The sequence below is a fragment of the Piliocolobus tephrosceles genome, chromosome 20 (assembly GCF_002776525.5).
Source record: "Piliocolobus tephrosceles isolate RC106 chromosome 20, ASM277652v3, whole genome shotgun sequence".
NCBI lineage: Eukaryota > Metazoa > Chordata > Mammalia > Primates > Cercopithecidae > Piliocolobus > Piliocolobus tephrosceles.
Window position 1 is genome coordinate 2,793,934 of NC_045453.1, and position 16,747 is coordinate 2,810,680.

Consider the following 16,747-nt stretch of genomic DNA (forward strand, 5'->3'; position numbering starts at 1 on the left):
AAATGTCTGAAAATTACACCTCACTAAAGAAAATATGCAGGTGACAAATAAGCATAGAAATTAAGATCCACATCATATGTCATTAGGAGATTGCAAATTAAAATTAGATTTCACTACATATCTTTTAGAGTGACTAAAATCCACAAAACTGACAATACCAAGTGCTGGCAACAGAATGCCCTTTCAATACTGATAAGAATGCAAAATGGTATAGCCACTTTGGAAGAGTTCAGCAGTTCCTTATAAAACTAAACATATTTGCAGCATATGATCCAGTAATGGCACTCCTAGATGTTTACCCAATTGAGTTGTAAACTTATGTCCACACAAAAACCTGCACATGAATATCTATAGTAGCTTTATTCACAATTGGCAGAAACTGGAAGCCAACCAAGATGTCCTTTAATAGGTGAATGAATAAACAAAGTCTGGCACATCCATTCAATGGAATATTATTCAGCAATAGAAAGAAATGAGCTAGCAAGCTAAGAAAAGACATGGAGGAAACAAATGCATATTACTAAGTGAAAGAGGCCAGTCTGAAAAGTCTACACAGTGTATGATTTCTGCAAAAAGCAGAACTATAGGGAATGTAAAAAGGTCAGTCAGTGGTTGCCAGGGGTTTGGTGTGAGGGCAGAGGGTTAAATAGGTAGAGCACAGAGACTTTTCAGGGCAGTAAAACTATTCTGTATGACAGTGTAATGGTGGATACACATTATGCATTTGTCAGAACCCCACAGATCTGTACAATACAAAAAAAGAGAACCTTAATATAGACTATAGTTAATAATAATGTATCAATATTGGTTTATTAATTAAAACAAAAATGCCATTGGTACATGGTGCCAAACTGTGCTCCCGAGGTTCAAAGGGCCCTGTTTCATGTACCCTTTCCTTTGTGGTCTTTGTGTTATCAACCAAGTTGTTAGGGTTGACTTGCAGGGTAGCTTGTCCCCCGTGTGAGCCTTCAAAGAACTGCTTAAGTGTCCTCACAACATGGTCGTTGGTTTCCCTCAGATCCAGTGATCCAAAAGACCAACATAGAAGCTGCAGTGCCTTTTATAACCCAGTTTGAAAGTCACACACTGTCACTTGCATCATACTCTACTAGTAACACGTCAGCCCTGATTCACTGTGGGAGGAGACTGCACAAGGGCATGAATACCAGGAGGTAAGGGTCATCTGGGGCCATCCTGAAGGCTGGCTACCACAGTCCCAAAGCCTGTTTCTAGATCCAGCTCTCGCAGGTCTTGAGGTTCAATCCCCACTTCCAATAGTGGGATATTTATTTTTGGTTCAAAATCTTATCCCTTCTGGCCAGGCGCAGTGGCTCACGTCTGTAATCCCAGCACTTTGGGAGGCCGAGGCGGGTGAATCACAAGGTCAGGATAGCCAGACTATCCTGGCTAACACAGTGAAACCCCGTCTCTACTAAAAATAATACAAAAAATTAACTGGGTGTGGTGGCGGGCGGCTGTAGTCCCAGCTACTTGGGAGGCTGAGGCAGGAGAATGATGTGAACCCGGGAGGCAGAGCGTGCAGTGAGCAGCGACCTGGCGTGAACCCGGGAGGCAGACCCTACAGTGAGCGGAGACCGTGTGCTGCTGCACTCCAGCCTGGGCAACAGAGCGAGACTCTGTCTCAAAAAAAAAAGACACAAAACTTATCCCTTCTAAAACAACCTGTAATAATTTATTATTGTATTTTCCTCCAGTATTTTTAAAATAAGGGTTTTTTTAATTTTTAAAAATCATGTAGCCAATGCACATTCATTTTGGAAAAATTATTTAATAGATAAAAACCAAAAACAATAAAATAACTAGCATTTGTAATTCTTCACCCAGATTTATTTATTTATTCTAGGTTTATTCTAGGCTTTTTTCCTGTGTACACACATAAAAATTCATATGCATATATATACCAACACCTTTTAAAAGTGGGTTTCTACTGCATATGCCACTACCTGCCTGGGTTACTATTCTTAGAGTGTCATTTAAATTCCTGAAGAGCAATCTGCCGTATGGGTGTGTGTGTGATATTCTTTAGTCAATCATTCACTATTTTTAATCACCTAGACTTTTTCTCACTACCATAAACGATGTGATGAAGATCCTTGGCTAAATCTTCATTTACCTCACAGTTATTCCTTAGCGCTAAATCCTAGGAGTAGGAGAACTCTTGGTTCAAAGAGTATGTACACTTTTCAGGCTTTTGATACATTTTATCACAATCCCTTCCATCAGGTCTTCCTCTTGAGGCAGGAAAATAGGGTATGGAGGCAGGCAACATAAGGCCGATTTCACACTTCAGCTATGACAGGAAACATCCTCTCCATGAGGCATACACTAAGTAAATGACTTTGTAACTTTACTTCATCCTCTTCATTTACACAGGGCGTACGCCAAGTAACCAATGGAATCCTCTAGAGGGTATTTAAATCCCAAAAATTCTGTAATGGGGTCCTTGAGCCCCTATGCTCGGGTCCATTACCCTCCACTGGTAATACTCTTACAGTTATGCAGTTGTGCAGTGCATAGCCCGTGCCACTGTACGTGGCGGTGTTGCCCACTTAGCAGTGGGCACTTAGCAGTGAGGACTGCATATTTTCCTGCATTATCACCAAAACAATGTTATCATCTTTTATTTATTATTATTTTTTTTTGAGTCAGAGCCTTGCTTTGTCACCCAGGCTGGAGTGCAGTGGCGCAGTCTCAGCTCACTGCAACTTCTGCCTCTCGGACTCAAGCCATCCTCCCACCTCAGCCTTCCGAGTAGCTGGAACTACAGGCATGTGCCACCATGCTTGGCTAATTTTTGTATTTTTCATAAAGATGGGGTCTCACTATTTTACCCAGGCTGGTCTTGAACTCCTGAGCTCAAGTGATCCACCTGCCTTGGCCTCCCAAATGCTGGGATTACAGGTGTAAGCCACCGTGCCCAGCCTGGATGTTATCATCTTCTAAATGTGTGCTAAATGATGAGTGAAAAAGTATTTCGTTGTTCTACGTTTTGTTTGTTTGTTTGTTTTGTTTTGTTTTTTTGAGATGAAGTCTCGCTCTTGTCCCCCAGGGTGGAGTGCAATGGCGCGATCTTGGCTCACTGCAACCTCTGCCTCTGAGGTTCAAGCAATTCTCCTGCCTCAGCCTCCTGAGTAGCTGGGATTACAGGCACCTGCCGCCACGCCCGGCAAATTTTTCGTATTTTAAGTAGAGACGGGGTTTCACCATGTTGGCCAGGCTGGTCTCAAACTCCTGACCTCAGGTGATCTGTCCGCCTCGGCCTCCCAAATTGCTGGGATTACAGGTGTGAGCCACCACGCCCGGGCGTTCTATGCATATTTTTAATATACTATAAGTGTGGTTCCAGTGACTCATTGAAGAAATATTTATTGAGGTCCTATAACACAATAGTAAACAAGAGTCGCTGTCGTCATGGACCTTAACTTCCAGTGTATGCACTGCATATGTGTTTGGGTGTCCTGCCCCTCACCTCTGTCAGGACAGGGACATCCCCATCATGGTCTCCTCTCTGCTCTGGCAAGACATTAGATGTGACCCATCACAGGCTCCTCTGTATACACTAGGCAGACAAAACCTCCCGAGCTGTCTCAGTGTTGGCAGACTCTGAACTTCTCAGTCTTCACAGGGCAGAACTAGGGAAGAAACAAATCTCTGCCAACCAATGGCATTCAGACCTCTCCTGTCATGTTTGATGGGTATGAGGTAGTCCCTCAATGGAAAGAAAGGACTCAGGACACTGGCGAGATGAGCTTGGAAGAGTTATCCGGGTCACAGGAAGGCTGGAATGGTAATATTGAAGCTTTAGGAACTAGGGAAATTCAACCTTGGTGAACATTACAAGGGCGGGCCTTCATTGTTATGTAGGTTCTTCTGGAAGTGATGGAAACTTATATAAAAGACTTTGTGGCATAGCAGGAACTCAGCCTTTTACGCTGTTCTGGAAGGATCCTACCTACTCAGAGAACATACCAACCACTGCACAGGGAACTGAGGAAGGTCAAAAGCCAGGCCATGACCGGCTGCATCTGCTCTTACTCTGTGGCCATCTCACTACCCTTAGCTAAAGTCATGTGAAACATGGGGTGTATATATCGTGCGTGTGTGTGTGTGTGTGTGTGCATTTGTCCTCTTCTGGGCCATCTGTTGTCCTCACAGCCCTGAAGTGAGTCAGACTCAGCCATCAGATTAAAAGTAGGAAAGGAGCAGAAGTTCCAGGCAGGAATGAGGCTGCCTTTTAACCAAGCTCAGCTGTAGCATAACTCACTGGATGGCTGAGTGACAGGACTGGAAGATGTCCTTTGGGGCCACAGCCCAGTGCTGTGAAACCAGTGCAGCAGAGAGACACTGGGAAGGTGTTTTTGCACAGGCTGGGAAGAGGCACCCACAGTGGCAGCTCTGGGGCAACTCCAGGGACAGGGGTCCTTAAGAGCATCAGAGATCAGCCCCTTGAGGTGAGGGGCCCCTACTAAGCATTAAAAGGCCTAGCTAGATGTAAGGATGGGACTACAGGCATGTGCCACCATGCTTGGCACTCTTGGGGAGCAAGAGTAGAAGGGGATGGGCAGACGAGGCTGACCTGGCCCAGCACCAGCGTGGGTGTGACTCCTAGACAGGTGCCCAGGGTTGGAGCAGGCAAGCATTTGTCATTCACTTCTGCCCAAGGCCTGACATCTCCATCATCCAGGCTAAGCAGAGCAGGGAAAGAATATCCCATCTGAAGCATGGAGAGGATGTGACTTCCCTAAGGACACATAGCATATTATAACTGAGTCAGGCCTAAGACTCAGAAGCAATGGCTCCCTGTCCTGGGATCACTCCCTCATTCACTCCTTTCTGGGGATGCCCATTAGGGACCTCTCCTGAGGATCATCAAAGCATTTACTGAGCACAACAGGGCAGCAGGACCCACCTCATACAGGCAATGAGGGGGACGCAGTCTGCAGGAAGGTTGAAGGTAACAAGAAAACCACCAAAAGTAGGTCTTCTTTTTATTATCACTGCACTGGCAATTTCAAAGTCAGCGATTAAATTAGTCCAAAAAACTTTCTGTTACTCTTCAGTTCTAAACAATCATTGTGGTTATGGTTAAGTTTTAGTATGATATTAGCACATTTAAAAACCACCTGTAATAAGCATTGTATTTATTATATGTAGACATTAATCCAGAGAACTTCCAGTTATATACTTGGCCCCCAACACACCCAGACTCAGCCAGGGGCATTTGTTTCAAGTTTGGTAACAATTTGGAATGCTTCAAAGAAATGGTAACGATGATCGATGATCGTAACTCATTCTCACACACTACCTCCCCATCAACACCATCTTAAAAGTTTCTTGAATGAGGGTGTGCCCGAGAATGGAAGTCCAAGAAACCTACCAGCCAGCAGGCAGACGGGGAGTAAGGTATTGTCACTGTCTGCTATCCATTTGTTTGGTTGGCTGTGATCAAGTCCAGTGGAATTTTACCCGATTCCCTAACTATCACTTAAAATGACTTTTAAAATCATGCTGTGTGGAAATAACAGATTATACTGAGTATATAGAAGACTGATTTATTGCTAGCCAGACAATGCAATTAAAAGAGAAGGCTGGGCATGGTGGCTCCGGCCTGTAATCCCAGCACCTTGGAAGGCTGAGGCAGGATGATCACTTGAGTCCAGGAGTTTGAGACCAGCCTGGGCAACATGGCAAAACCCTGTCTCTACAGAAAATAATTAGTTGGGTGTGGTGGTGCATACCTGTAGTCCCAGCTACTCAGGAGGCCGAGACTGGAAGATCACTTGAGCCTAGGAGTTAGAGGCTGCAGTGAGCTATGATCATGCCACTGCAATCCAGCTTGGGCAACAGAATGAAACTCTGTCAAAAAAAAAAAAAAAAAAAAAGAAAGAAAGAAGAAGAAGAAGAGAGAAAAGAAAAAGGAAAGGAAAAATGGCTGAATACCTCCAAAGTCTGTGTAGGAAATAGGTAAATGGTGGTCCATTTCCAAGATGAAGTGCCTCAAGTAGGCTTGGGTCTGCAAACTACAGAAGGACAGAATATACTAGGCCCCTGCTTTAATAGCTGGAGCCTGCTAGTTGGGGCACCCTTAGTTGCTCTCATCCAAACCTAAGAGTTTAGTCTAAAGTGAAGATTTACTAGCCTGCAAAATAGCTCACTTTATCTATTCTTTTATCAGCTTGCCTGACTACCTAGGTCATAAGTCAAATACTTAAAAAGTCCTTGAGCGGACTATAATTGCAATGCATTATGGGCTGCAACAAAATGCAGTGAGACAACCCTAAAGAAAACACCCAAAATTCCTACCTGGCCAGGCAAGGTGGCTCACGCCTGTAATCCCAGCACTTTGGGAGGCCAAGGCGGGTGGATCACTTGTCAGGAGTTTGAGACCAGCCTGGCCAACATGGTAAAACCCTGTCTCTATTAAAAATACAGAAATTAGCAGGGCGTGGTGGTGGGCGCCTATAATCCCAGCTACTCGGGAGGCTGAGGCAGGAGAATCGCTTGAACCCAGGGGGCGGAGGTTGCAGTGAGCCAACATCATGCCATTGTACTCCAGGCTGGGTGACATAATGAGACTCCATCTCAGAAAACAAACAAACAAAACAACCCTACTCAACAACCAACAGGTGACATCCAGGAAGATTGTGACTCCACAGTACTCAACCTCTGAGGAACCAGGAGAGGGACCCACACACTAGAGGATAAATTGCTTGTTGTAACCGTGCTGGGTGTGCCTGCCCACCAGACACCCCATCTTGCAAGACTGTATTAAAAGTCTCACTTCCACTGTTCTCTGTGTCTCTGGGTCCATTCTTTGGGTTTGGACGGGTGAGTTTGTTTCTCACAGTCTAGACTCTAGATGTGAAGAACTTCGATCATATCACCAAAGGAGATGGTGGTATGCAATTTTATAAATAAAAATACACTAGTGTCAGTTTTTTACGAGGGGAACCTGATTTGCATCTTTTTAATTAAAAAAACAAGAAACAAAAAACTGTTATTAGGCCAGGTGCAGTGGCTCAGGTTTGTAATCCCAGCACTTTGGGAGGCTGAGGTGGATAGACTGCTTGAGTTCAAGACCAGCCTGGGCAACATGGAGAAATGTCATCTCTACTAAAAATACAAAAATTATCAGGGTGTGGTGGCATGTATCTGTAGTCCCAGCTACTTGGGAGGCTGGGAGGATGAGGTGGAATGATGGCTTGAGCCCAGGAGGCAGAGGTTGCAGTAAGCCGAGATCGCACCACTGCACTCCAGCTTGGGTGACAGAGCCAGATCTTCTCAAAACAAAACAAAACAAAACAAAAAAAAACAAAAATAACCTGTTATTAAGATTTAATATTTTCCTTTATAAAATCATCGTACCACCGATGGTATCATAGAATTAAGTAACGTCAACGAAAGTCAGGATTTTTCTAGCTGTAAGCAACAGAACATCCACTTCAAACTTGCTTCAGTGAAAAAGGCATTTGTCTCCTGTACCTGAAAAGCCTAAGGGTGAGCACTTGGCTTCATGCACAGCTGGACTTAAGGGATTAAGCTACATCACGAGGCCCTGGTCTGTCTCTCCATTCCCAGCTCCGCCTTTTCTGCAATGGCTCCATTCTCCATGGGGGCAGGATGGCTGCCAGTTAACTCCAACCTCAAATCCCCTCAGGTTTGAAGCTTCCAGACTTCTCCACAGTCGGGACCGGTTCTAAGCCTGATGCCATGGGCTGGAATTGGGTCACATGCCCCACCCCGACCCCCACTCCTCTGAGGTTTGGGGAATGGAATGCACAGATCTGCGAGCCTCTCTTCCCCTTTTGGAACCAGAAGAAGAGTCAACTCCATCCACTGCACACGGCTGAGGTGGAGGAGAGGAGGCTTCCCCAGATGAAAATTGAGGACAGCTACCATAAGAAGGGGAAGTGGGTAACAGGTGACCCCCAAAAGCCATACTTGAAAGGTAATTAGGTTAATGTATATTAATATGTAATAATAATTGGAGGTTCAGAAACGTGACTTCTGAGTCACCTACCTGCCAGCCCAGGTGACCCGAGAGGGAAAGAATCTTTGTTAGACCATCTGGCAGAACGGGAGAGTCCATGGTGTTCCCTGGTATGGTAGGGTTGGGAAGCCAGAGGCTACCAAGGGAGAGTGACTTGCCCAGGGCCACATAGCCACCCACGGGCAGGGATGAAACTAGAACACAAAACTGTCTCGTTCCCCATCCAGTGCTCCCAGCTGGCCTTGTGAGGGCCAAAAGGGGGCTCTAGGAGAGGTCCTCCAGCTGGTTCATCACCCCTGGGGGAGCGGCTCCAACAGGCTCTCCTAGCTGACATGGTGGAGAATTTTCAACAAGCCCCTTCTACTTCCCTGCCCCCACTACCCTGGGATCTCCCAGTCTGTCTCAGGTGAAAGGAGGAGCAGGTCAGTCTTAGGGACTCAGGGAGTCCTGAGTCCCACAGGCCTTCCCAGTCTTGACAGCACCAATCTGTGGCCTTCATCTTACATAAAATGCAGTAAGAGCCCTAGGCAAGAGCCTCTACCCTCTCCAGCAATTTCTGAAGCCACCACCACCAGGTCAGGCTGGGTCTTCCTGGGCTCCACATCTCCATCCCACTGGATCCTAAGATATCAGCAGTGCTCCCACAGCTTGTGTTCAGAGCAGCACCACTACGGCATTAACCCAGCAGCCAGGCTGCCTGGGGGACTTCTCCATGGGAATGCCTGGGTGCAGCAATCTGATTGAGCTGGGGAGGGAGTCCTGTCTTGAAGTACTGTTTGCATAAAAGCACATTATTTTATGTAGATGGTGTTTATTTGGATAAAGGAGTTATTATGATAGAGATTAAAAGGGGCTTAAGCACCCCCCAGCCCACCCCTTGGTACCACCATTGTTATCACCAGTTTAAATGAGAGGAACCACACCTTAACTCAATGACAGCACCAATAGTGGAAATCCAGACCCCTCAGGTAATGGGAAAAACAGACTGGGATGTGGCCAGGACACATGGACAAGGTCTTCCCAGCATGTTAGCACTTTAAACAAGGATGATACTGATGACATAGAAAAGTGGCAATGATAAATTAAGTGCAAGGGGAAAATTGAGAAAGTATGTAGAACATGTATATAATAATATATGTATGTATACATGTATAAAGTTATAGTAGTTAATGGGTTCAAATCTTTCACCTCTTACCTTAAGCATTTCATTTAAACTCTCTATGCCCCAATTTGTTTATCTGTAAAATGAGGCTAATCCATCTAAAGTGTCTAACACAGGTCCGGACATACAGTAAGTGCTCAAAAATGTTACTTGCTAATCTTGTTAAGTCTCTTGCACAGGAAACTTGCACCCCCAGCCTTGGTGGTGACCAGGCCCGAGCCTCCCCGCCCCTGGCTCAGGAACCCCAGCACCTCGCTACTGCCGGTTGCCCATTGTTCCTGCCTTCCTGTTCTGCCCTGCTCCGGAACACGGTGGGAGCAGCTCCAGCTAGACAGGAAAGCATCCGTGTTCTGGCACCCGCCCCCACTCCTCCTTCAGGGTGCTCAGCCAGGCCCCTCCAGCCCCTTGTTGGGAGCACTGAGCTACCAGTCTTCAGACTGAATCTTACTTGTGTTTTCTCAATGGAAAAACTAGAAAACGAAGGAACACACTTGACAGGGCCAACTGAGGGTTAAGTAAGATGATGCGTGCAACAATGACAATGGCTATCCTCATACTGTCTCGCTCAAGATCAGCTTTCAAATGCTGCTTCCGGCCAGGATGCAGGGGGACCAGTTCCACCTCTAGTGTCTGGGGCTCAGATTTCTCAGATCTTGCTGTCTCTCCCTATCTGACTCCCAGAATCCCCCCAGAAAGACAAGATACACACTTCCCTGAGATTAGAAGCTAGCTAGTCAATCGAGGTGAACGTGCCATTTTGGAGATTAGACAAACTGAGCCCTGGAGGAGTCAAACAACTCAGAGTAACCCAGCCAGCCACTGGCACAGGTGTGGTGAGGAGCCAATGCCAAAAGTGGGTGAAAGAGCTGGGCAATGTTCCCAGGCTGGCAGCAGGGAGACCAGGGCTTGGGGTCACTGGATCCTCAGGTGTGGTGAAGAGCCAAGGCCAAAAGTGGGTGAAAGAGCTGGGCAACATTCCCAGGCTAGCAACCGGGAGAGACCAGGGTTTGGGGTCGCTGGATCCTGGCTCTGCTACTGAATTGCTATGTGACCGTTCTGCGCCCGTTTCCCTTCTCTGGTGGCTATAGGAAGGCAGATGTAGCTCCTCACTCTGCCTATGCCATGGGCTGGCTGCATTACTGAGTCATTTGACCCCTCCAGGGCTTGGTTTGTATGATCTCCAAAGTGGCATACTCACCTAGATTAATGAGCTAGCCCCTGATCTCAGCGGAGATTCTTTCTTGTCTTTGTGCTGCCTTCTCCTCCATTTCTCTGCTCAGAACGGGAACTGTGTCAGCAGATCAGGGCTGGCTATTTGAGGTTTTTGGAAGAGTAAATCCAAGTCACAGCTTCATGTCTCTCTGCGCTGGGCAGGACCAAGGCTAGGCTTTTTTATTTCAATAGGTTTTGGGGTACAGGTGGTTTGTGGTTACATGGATAAGTTCTCTAGTGGTGAGTTCTGAGATTATGGTGCACCTGTCAACTGAGTAGTGTACACTGTACCTAATATGCAGCCTCTAATCCCTCAACCCCTCCTACCCTCCCGAGAGTCCCCAAAGTCCATTATATTATTCTTATGCCTTTGCATCCTCGTAGCTTAGCTCCCACTTAAAAGAGAGAACATCACGAAGTCAGGAGTTCAAGACTAGCCTGGCCATCATGGTGAAACTCCGTCTCTACTAAAAATACAAAAATTAGCTGGGCATGGTGGTGTGCGCACCTGTGGTCCCACCTACTTGGGAGGCTGAGGCAGGAAAATTGCTTGAAGCCAGCAGGCAGAGGTTGCAGTGAGCCGAGACTGCACACCACTGCACTCCAGCCTGGGCAACAGAGCAAGACTCCGTCTCAAAAACAAAAAAAACAACGAAAAAAGAGAATATGTGATATTTGGTTTACCATTCCTGAGTTACCTCACTCAGAATAATGGCCTCTAGCTCTATCCAAGTTGCTGCAAAGGCCATTATTTTGTCCCATTTTACAGCTGAGTAGTATTATATGGTGTATATATACCACATTTTCTTTATCCACTCATTGGTTAATGGGCATTTACGTTGTTTCCGTATTTTTGCAATTGCCAATTGTGCTGCTATAAACGTGTGTGCATGTATCTTTTTCATACAATGACTTCTTTTCCTCTGGGTAGAGATACCCAGTAATAGGATTGCTGGATCGAATGGTAGTTCTACTCTTGGTTCTTTAAGGAATCTCCATACTGTTTTCCATAGTGGTTGTACTGGTTTACATTCCCACCAAGGCTGGGCTTTTGACCTGCTTTCTCCCCACTCCGACCTGAGGGAACCCGAGAGGACCTGTATGTCCACAGGTTGGCTTTGACATGACATGTCATGACACATGAGATGATACAAAGTAGCATGCTGAGTGCCCACTGTGCAGTAGCGAACGTCCTGTCAACAGAGGGTATTTACTGAAGATTTGAGGATGGAGGAGGAGCTGGGGCTTGCATCATAGGAAGGCAACAGCTTCAGAACCTAACCCTATTCTCAGAGTACCCTCCTACTTGCCTTCACCCTCCCAGGGGACTTTCCCTGGGGGTCACTATACTGGTCCAGCCTCCGTCCATCATGCTGCCTTCCTTCTCTTGCCCCCTTTTTGTACCCCCATCTTGTGCACTGCCATAGGAATCCCCAAATCTGTTTGAATGGGGGAAGGCATCAGGGGCCAGGGTGCCCCCATCTCCATCGACTCCCCCAGAACTGTCCCAAATAAAGTCACCTCAAAGAAATCTTAGGAATATATTATGCTTTTGTAAGCACATAGTCTTACAATATGCCCCCTCCAAACTGACTGCCTCCCCAAAGCCCCTCTTGGCCAAGCTCCTGCTGTCAAATTTGACCACCCAAATCTGGCATAGGGCTCAGCTGGGCAGAGTCTTCTGCTGAAAAGTACGCCTTCTGTAGAAGGCTGCTGGGGCATAGAGAGGCGTTTTCCCACTGTTACTCATCCATTTCATCTTCACTAAAATTCTGCAGGTTAGGAAATACTGCCCCAGTTTTACAGAACTGGAAACTAACGCTCCTGGCTGGGACTGTGTCTTAGTCCATTCAGGGTGCTGTAACAACATATCTTAAACTGGATAATTTATTAACAGGAATTTACTGTTTACAGTTCTGGAGGCTGGGAAGTCCAAGATCAATGTGCTCTCTGCTTCAAAGATTACATTTTCTCACTGCATTGTCATGTAAAGGGGCAAACAAGTTCCCTCAGACCTCTTGTATAAGAGCCCTAATCTCTGCCCCAATGACATAATCACCTTCCAAAAGTCCCCACCTCTTAGCACTATCGCATCGGAGATTGTTTCAGCATAGGAATTCTACCTACAGTGGCAGGTTGCGCTGTCCAGCCTCAGCCCTGGGCTCCAGAATGTCAGACGTCTTTCCATCTCTTCAGCCCCTCACTCCCCACATAGGTCCCAGCAGAACTCGGTGCAGCCTCCCAGGTCACATCTGCTACCCTTGCCCAGACACAGGTGATCACAGCTGGCTGGCAGACACTGGAACAGAGGCCTGAGGTTATTATTAATGTCATCCTCCTGTATTTCCTACTCTCTGCCTTCCAGGCATGTGGTGGGATGGCAGTTCCCTGCTCCCTTGTGATTGGGAGGTGGGGTAACCTGGCCAACAAGGTGTGAGAAGTGACATTTGTTATTTGGGCTGGAGCACTTAATTGCCAGATAGAGATCTCTTTCCCTCTGCCGTGGCTTGACAGCCTTTGAGATGGCAGCTGCCCCATCACCCCCGGTCCTGGAGTAAGGAGACACGGGGACCTTGCCAGCCCTCGACGGGTAGTAGTGTGCATGAGAAAGACACTTCCTATTAGGAGCTACTAAGATTTCAGGGTTGTTTGCTGCTGCAACATAACCTGGCCTACCTTAACTCACACACATCACCAAAAAGCAAAACCAAGACGGAGCTCAGAAATAGCATGAAGGACATTGTGTCTGGAGACCAAATGCTCACAGTGGACATCTTTAGTGTTCACGCCTCAGCAGGGGCTGGAAGTGGCAATAGAGTTGGCCCTTTGTGGGGCCTTAGTACACCTAGGGGAAACCTCAGAGAAAATCCATCCAAACTCTTCCCTGACCAAATATGGAGACTCAAGGCCCAGAGAGGGCAGGGGCTTGACAGCATGCTATAGCAGGGGCTGGCACAGAACCTGCTAACAATAGACTGCCTCCATTTCCCAGCCTCCCATGCAGCTCTATTGGGCCATGTGATCAAATTTTTGCCACCTAAGGACTTCTTTGTGGGTTTCTTAAAATAGAAATCTGTGACTCAGCTGCACCAGGGTAGGAGACTCCTAGAGGTTCAGAGCCAAAGCTTAGCCTTACCAATCTCGGGGTGTGTTGCCTTGGGCAAGGTGCTTCACTCTGAAGCTGGGAATTACGGTGAACAGATAAGATCAGTGTATGCCCAGTGCCCAGCAGAGCACTCAGTGTGCAGGAACTCATTAAATGGTACTCTTCCTGTTATTATCATTCAGCAGTAGGAAGAAAGCTGTGATGACATAAGCTAGGGTCTTGCTGCACCACCCAGATTCCACACAGAGGGCTGGAGTGTAGAGCACCTCCTTCTCTGCCCAGCTGACATTCTTTCTTCTTCTGGGAAGAGCATCTCCATTTTCACTTCACTCAGATGACTGTTTCTGTAACATGTAGCCATGAGAAAGTAGGAAACTAACATTTACTAAATGCCAGCTGTGTCCTAGGTACTTCACATGATACCTCATTTAGCCTTCAGGATAAGTCTGTAAAGAAGGTAGGTGTGGAAAACTACAGCTCAGAGGTTTAGTAACATGTGCAATATCACAGAGCTGGGACTCAGATCTGATGCTCCAGCCCAACCCATCTTTTACATAAGGGTCAGTCATTTAAGTTTCTAACTGTGATTGACTTTTCTAGGAGGGGAATTTATTCACTCAGTTAATATTTACTGAGGCCAGGTGTGGTGGCTCATGCTGTAATCTCAGTACTTTGGAAGGCCAAGGTGGACACATCCCTTGAGCCCAGGAGTTCAAAACCAGCCTGGGCAACATGGCAAAACTCCATCTCTACAGAAAATACAAAAATTAACCAGCTGTGGTGGCATACACCTGTGGTCCCAGCTACTCAGGAGGCTGAGGCAGGAGGATGGTGGAAGCTGAGGCAGGAGGATGGTGGGAAGCTGAGGCAGGAGGATCGTGGGAAGCTGAGAAAGGAGGATCACTTGAGCCTTGCAGACAGAGCAAGACCCTATCTCAAAAAATAAATAAATAAATAAATAATTTACCGTGAGCCTGCTACATGCCAGGCATAGTACTAGGCCCTAGGGATAAGACAAGCCCCTGCCTTTATGGAGCACCCATTCCCGATGGCGTAGAGACTTCACCTCATGGGCCAACTCTAGTTGACAGTAGCTGCCTGCAGCATTACGATGAGAGGATCCAGAGAGGCCTCTGGGCCCAGCAGGAAGGACATAGTGGTTGATTATTCAGGCTGCCATGGGTGCTATTTGGGAGTTTCTGAGTGTGTGCTGTTTCCTGGCCACCCAAAGTTTAGACTTGTTCATACAAACATATAACAAAGCAGAAATACAGTCTGGTCAGAGCACAGTACCACTCCTTATTTTGAAGAGTAACTGGCTGGGCGTGGTGGCTCACACCTGTAATCCCAGCACTTTGGGAGGCTCAGGCAGGCAGAATACTTGAGCTCAGGAGTTTGAGACCAGTCTGGGCTACATGGCGAAACCCTGTCTCTACAGAAAATAAAAAAATTAGCCAGGTGTTGCAGTGTGCTACTAGGGAGGCTGAGGTGGAAGGATCCCTTGAGCCTCGGAGGTCAAGGCTGTAGTGAACCATGATTGCATCACAGCACTACGGCCTGGGTGACAGAGCGAAATGCTGTCTCAAAAGAAGAGTAACCAGTGTAGAGCTAATAACTTGGCCCTGCCCTCAAGGAACTTAGGGTCTAACTAGTAGCCTAAGGTACACACGAATACATGATGATTATTAAAGAATGGAACAGGAGACTCTGATCCAGAGTCAGAGGTGGGAGAAGCCACATGGATGTGGGTGATCCGGGAGGCTTCCTGGAGGAGCTCAGTGGTGGATTTGGCTAGGTGGGTGGGGGCAGGAGAAGGTGTTCTAGGGGCAGCAGCAGCACAGGCAAAGGTATGGAGTCATGGCGGGTGGGAAGTGGGTGTGCGGTGGGGCAGCAATGGTGGGGCTCCCAGTCCAGCTGAGGCAGAGGTGCTGAGGGAGTGCTGAGGAGGTAATAAAGGGAGTGGGCTGTGGAGGTCTCCATGTCAGCCCTGGGAATTTAGTCCAGACCCTGAAGCAGGAGTTAGGGCACCTGGGCTCCATGCTGACATGCTGGGACCACAGGCAAGCCCCTCACCCAGAAGGGCCTGCTTCCTCCTCCCTCATCTCTAAAGGCCCTTTCAGGTCATGACTGAATGAAGTGAGGTGGGGGAGGAGTTGCTTGGTTCAGTTAGGGTCTCTATTTTCCACTTTGCTTTGGCCCTGGAGACCTGACCTAAGGTGGATCCATCACCCACGTTACCTCAGCTTCAGGGCCACGTAGCTTACCCTGAGGTATGCCCCACACCTCAGCTTTCTGAAACAGCGTGTCCCATAGAAGAGAAGACATGGCCTTGGCCCACTTTCCAGCTAACTTGAGAGAGAAACTGTGCCTCTGTGCCTCAGTTTCCCCACCTGGAGGAATGGTGTGAGTCACACCGACTCTGCAGGGAAGGCATGAGAAGCCATTGAGATAATGCCTTTAAAGTGCCCGGGGTAGTATCTCTGTGCTCTCTGGGAGTAAGTGCTGAATTAGTGGCAAATGTCCTTCTTGTTATTGTTCCTATTGTGTGTTTCCTGTGTGGGACTCTGGGCTCTTCATAGGCAAGCAGAAGATCTGATGCTCAAGGCTAGTTCAACTCTGCCAGGTGCGTCATGGGACTGTGACGTGGGCCTGCCTGGTCCAGAGAGCAACCCAGATACTGACACACCCTGAGTGTGTACACCATCAATCCTCATGGGACTGGCCAGCACACGGGGCCCCCGTCCCTGCCCAGGCACCCAGTGGGACAGGCACCCTCATCCAACCAAACCCACCAGGATCTAAACTAAATTCTTCCTCCTTTTCTGTTCAAATTTATATAATTATTTTTGGAATAAGTAGTACATTTAAACTTTTCAAAATTTAAGACACCAAAAAATGTGCCATAAAAAAAAACATCTCCACCTCAGCACACAGCTCCTTAGTTCTGCTCCCAGGAGACAAGCAATCTAAATTCCTGTTAAAATAATTAAACTTAATTGCTTCCCCCTTACAAAAGTCATGAGCATTCAGAGCAAAAGCTAACTTAAAAAACAGAAACAAAACAAAACAAAAAACCACCTTGGAACACACAAAAGTACAAACTGAAAACCTCACCCTCAACGCCACCAGCCAGAGATACTCAGCATTTTAGTGTATGTCCTCCTAGACTGCTTTCAACACACATCCACTTTACAAAAAATGAAAACAAAATGCAAGAGGAGATTCACAATATTGATTTTCCAACATCTCACTAGAA